The following is a 4,776-nucleotide window of genomic DNA, read 5'->3' as shown; positions in this document are numbered from 1 at the left end:
GTGAAGATTGAACAGGTAGTTTTGAGAATTTCAATTCTGATCTTAGAGATGTACCAAAGCGACTGAGAAAAACTGTGATACTTGAATCACAGGGATAAAACCACAACAGGAACACGGCAAACACACAACATCAAACAAGTAGACCCGACAAATCCGAACTGAACCGACTGGGTCTTCTAAACACAGGGCAATCAGGCAAAACAGGTCCAAAAGTCTGACATCATCACTGTTTATTTATCTTCAGTGAGCTTGAGGTTTTTTTTTTTTTTTGGTCTCTTTTTAAGCTTGCATTATTTTAATACTGACATTGGTGACAAGGATTATAAAAAATTATATGGTATCAAAGATTTGAATATCATAAAAACAATATCATAAAAAAGTTTCTGCCTAAAAAGAATGTAATGCTCTTATTCACCAACTATTTTTTATGTTTACCACTGTTTCCACAAAAATATTAAGCAGCACGAATATTTTTTAACAATGATAGTAATAATAAGAAATGTTTTTTGAGCACCAAATCAGCAATATACAGCATGTCACAATATTATTAATGGGATATAACATACAGTAGCAGACCTGTTAATCGGGTCTTAACTGTACTTTCATATTTTAAATTTGATTCTGTCACCAGCTATTTCTTCTACTCCTTTATACAGAAGAATGTAGCTTTTCAGAACAGCCACACCTGTCATGTCTGGATGCATTATGGTTCGAAAGCTTGTTCTAGCCTGTTGCTGTCACAACCCTAGATAGACCATAAACAGGTCTATCTCTAGAAATGCACAACAGATTCTTAGAAACACTATGCCCATGAGCAAGATTCATATGTCAGGTTGATACTGGCTCATTATGTTTCCTTAAGGTATCTCATGCAAAACCAAGATGTTATCAAGTGTTATTCTTGCACATCTTGTTTACATGACCAGCATGGTATAAAAAAAGTTCCATAACAGGAACCTTGTCAGTAATGTAAAAGGTGCAAAGGTGCGAAGGCTGAAAACATCCGCATGTGAGATCATAAACATCACAATTTATTACATTTAGCAAAAATTTATTAGAACCTTGTTGAGCAGCAATACATGTTCCACTATTGTTTCTCACACTTTAAGCAGTGACATAAAGGCAGTTCTAATAGCATCAGGTTATGCAATGGCTTTTACACAAGGTGAACTGGCTTCACTGGTGGAGTCAGTCATTGTGTCAGGGGAAAACTTAAGTCATAGTGTTCTCGTGTACTCTTTATGGTCAAAAGATTTCCCCAGTTGGACCGCATTCTGCATTGTTGTGCTTGTATGGACTTGCAGTATATACCTACACAGGAAGATCTTGTATCAGTTTCTGTGAATATATTTTGTCATTAAATGAGCGCTGGTCACAGAAGCTGCACACGAAATCTAAAATACTTTTGAAATTAAGTAAATTGAAATTGATGCACTAAAATCCCCCATGTCCCCATTTTTCAAAACGCTTATAAATCATACAGAATTATATATTTTTTTGAAAGTAAAAAGAAAGTAAAAGTAAAAAATGCACAAAGTTTCTGTGAGGGTTAGGGTTAGGTGTAGGGTTGGTGAACGGCAGTAGAATATACAGTTTGTACATTATAAAAACCATTAAACCTATGGGATGTCCCCACTTTTCACAAAAACAAACACGTGTGTGTTTATAAACACTATAACTATAGTTAAGTATCATATTTCAGGCTTTTATGGATCATATATGCAAATATATAAACCATCCTCAAATGTGTCATGGATGACATTTACATTTTAACATGAAAAGAATGTAACTAATAATAACAATCATTTGTAACGCTAAAAATTATGTTTCTAATCAGGAAAACACAGTCTGCCTCAGGCCAGTAAATGTTCATATTGAATTATATAACAATATAAAAGTTATTCTTACCTTATTCTTAGCCCATCATTAAAGATTTCACAGCAATAAGACTTGATAAAGCCATCAATCAAAGGTCAGAATGCATTACGTATAGCAGATTTGGGGTTTATAAGCAAATATTTGATCATTTAATACATTCAGCAAGGCAAAAAAAAAAGGGACACCCATTCACGACCCACTTTACATTGTATCATTTATAATTATTCATTATTACTATTATTATTATTACTACTATTTTTTCAGTTGTGCAGCTGTCAGGATGATTTTTTTTTGTCTTTGTATTATTATTAATTTGCTTAAATTATGACTACCTTATTCTGTAGTATATATGTGCCCAAATTTTATCTAAATAATTTAGCAGTTTTTAAACTTTTTAAATGGCATATGATTGTCAAAAGCATTGTGAGGTAACTTAAGTTGATTGTTGAGACCATTTGCTGGCGAATGTCTCTACGATCATCTTAGCCATACAGTGTTTTTTGGAAATGCCCAGGTAAATGTGTTATTTTGTCTATTTTTAAACAACTAGCAGCTAAGAGTATTAATCCAAAATGGGGTAAAGCTAATACACAGTCATGAATTTTGGAATATATAAAATTTACAAAAGCAGTCTACAAACTTGTAGCAAACCTTTACAAACCTTCTTTAATTGCAGGCTGAGCTGGATACTGAACAAAAGAGTGAGCCTCGACAGTTACAAGGTAACTTATACTGAGTCGAAGAGCAAGTTGTGTGATGTGTCCTCACATATCAGGACACAGACTTGGCTTTCTCTTTTCTACATCCATTGTTGGTTATACACTTTGTGTTTGTGGTTTTCTAGGTTTGCGCTGAGTTTCACCATATCAGAGAAAGTAGCAAACACCAGCAAGATTTCACAGATGTTGCATGACCTTCTAAATGTTGGATCTTCAGGTGAGTGCTAATTCACAAACACTAACTACCTCCATCACTGTCTTCATTACCTGCTTGTTGGCCTGCTTGTTTAACATTTTTATTTATTTTTTTTGTTTTTGTTTACATGATGTCAACATGAAAGGAGCCATGCTCTCCTAGTGTATGTGTGAGGAGAACTGTTCTTCAGGACATGAAATGTAAGTATTAAGTGCACTATAATAGATCTGAAATGGAGTGGGGGAACTATGAGGTCAGAACTAGGAAGTGTAATTCACTGCGGGTTCCTTCGAGATTTTCCTTTTTTTTCTTTTTTTTTTTTTTTTTATGGGGGTTTTCAATTTATGAAGAAATTAAAGCCTGTGGTAAACATAATTGGAAAAGTAAATCCAATGCAATGTACAATGTAAACTGCACAAATTCACAGCCTAAACCTTATCTAGCTACTTATTAAAAACACCGGTTTTCAAAAATGAACATAACTGCTTCAAAATTAGTATTTTGGGTATGGATGTGTGAAAAATGTAAAAGTATCATCAAGTTATGTTTACCACAGGTTTTATTTAATTGAAAAACCCCATAGGAAAATCTAAATCTTCAGAAGTTATAGTCCCCCACTCTATTGGCAGTACATATAAATGTCTACTTTGAGTATGTGAAGTTAAAGTTCTACCCTCTGTGCTTATTCCAGGAGGAACTGGGCAAGCCAGACATCACTGACAAACACCTCTCCTGTTGATTTTGTTATCATGGACAACGAAACCACTACAAGTCCAGCAAGCTCTGCAGTTGTGATGAGATGATCTTCCAGTGTTTGACATTCAAAAATACACTCTAAAAATGCTGGGTTGTTTCAACCCAACTTTGGGTCAAATATGAACTAATCCAACCATTGGGTTAAATTTTTACATTACATTTTTTAAACGAAATGTTGAAACAACCCAGCATTTTTAGAGTGTACACAAGGTTTTAAAAAAGCTCAACAAAAAATGATCAATTGTATAGCCACAGTTGTGCATGTGTTTTTTATGGGTTAGTATTTGAATTTAATAAAGCACCACTGCATCAAAATAATTGGTAAACAAACAAACAAAAAAAAACATTACGTATGATAAAAATAATTTTAAGTACGCTGTACTTAAACATTAAACAAAAATATAAAATAAAATATAAAACAACTTATCAAAACCCTTTTTCTGTACACAACACATATTCACATGTCTACTGATATTAGATTTTCTCTATATTTAATTATTATATTGTTATTGTTATTATTATTTATTATTAGTGTTTTATTACCTTAAATTCTATGTATGTCTTCACTATGTCTGTACTTTCTATACTGGACGCTCCTGACACCAAAAAAAAAAAAAAAAATCTTGTGTGTGTGTAAACATAAAACATAAAACATAAAGCCCTTTCTGATTTTCTGGGTCCCATTTCAATAAATAGGTTCAACCAACTCTGAGTTGAAACTTTAACTCGGGGTAGGTTGACTTACCCTGAGATGGAAATATGTGTAATGAATGAATGAATTTACCTGCACTGCAAAACATGCTTCTATTGGTATTTTTGTTTTGTTGTTTCAAGTAAAAGTATCTAAAGATTCTAAAATCAAGATGGATTTTTTACATAAGAAAAATGACAATGTATTTAATCTTTTAAGCGTATTTTTGTTATTTTGCTAATTATCTGCCAGTAGGATAAGTGGAATAATCTTGTTTCCATTTGTATTATTATTATTATTGTGTGTGTGTGTGTGTGTGTGTTTGTGTTTGTGTGTGTAACGGAAACAGGTCAATTTAGCTCAAAGGGAATCATTTAAGATTTTAAAGGGAATTTGAACAGAATCACTGTTTCACGGCTGATCACTGAGACGCGCCTGCGGTTCAGTGAACGAGCCGTTTAACATCAAATCTGCGCTGGATATTAATATCCAAACTATAGTGAAAACACTATCAATTAGCACAGTAACAAGATCGG

At 33.2% G+C, this 4,776-nt stretch overlaps 1 long non-coding RNA gene across 1 annotated transcript; it reads left to right on the top strand.

The window, feature by feature from the left end:
* Nucleotides 1-2,492: 2,492 nt before the first annotated feature.
* Nucleotides 2,493-3,620, top strand: LOC127988147 (uncharacterized). The gene is made up of 4 exons (XR_008161518.1): nucleotides 2,493-2,600; nucleotides 2,723-2,814; nucleotides 2,939-2,993; nucleotides 3,485-3,620. It is a non-coding gene; the product is annotated as an uncharacterized LOC127988147 (long non-coding RNA).
* Nucleotides 3,621-4,776: the final 1,156 nt, after the last annotated feature.

The sequence above is a fragment of the Carassius gibelio genome, chromosome A5 (genome assembly GCF_023724105.1).
Source record: "Carassius gibelio isolate Cgi1373 ecotype wild population from Czech Republic chromosome A5, carGib1.2-hapl.c, whole genome shotgun sequence".
NCBI lineage: Eukaryota > Metazoa > Chordata > Actinopteri > Cypriniformes > Cyprinidae > Carassius > Carassius gibelio.
Note: the sequence above shows the minus strand (reverse complement) of the source record. Positions and strands in the feature narration are given on the sequence as shown.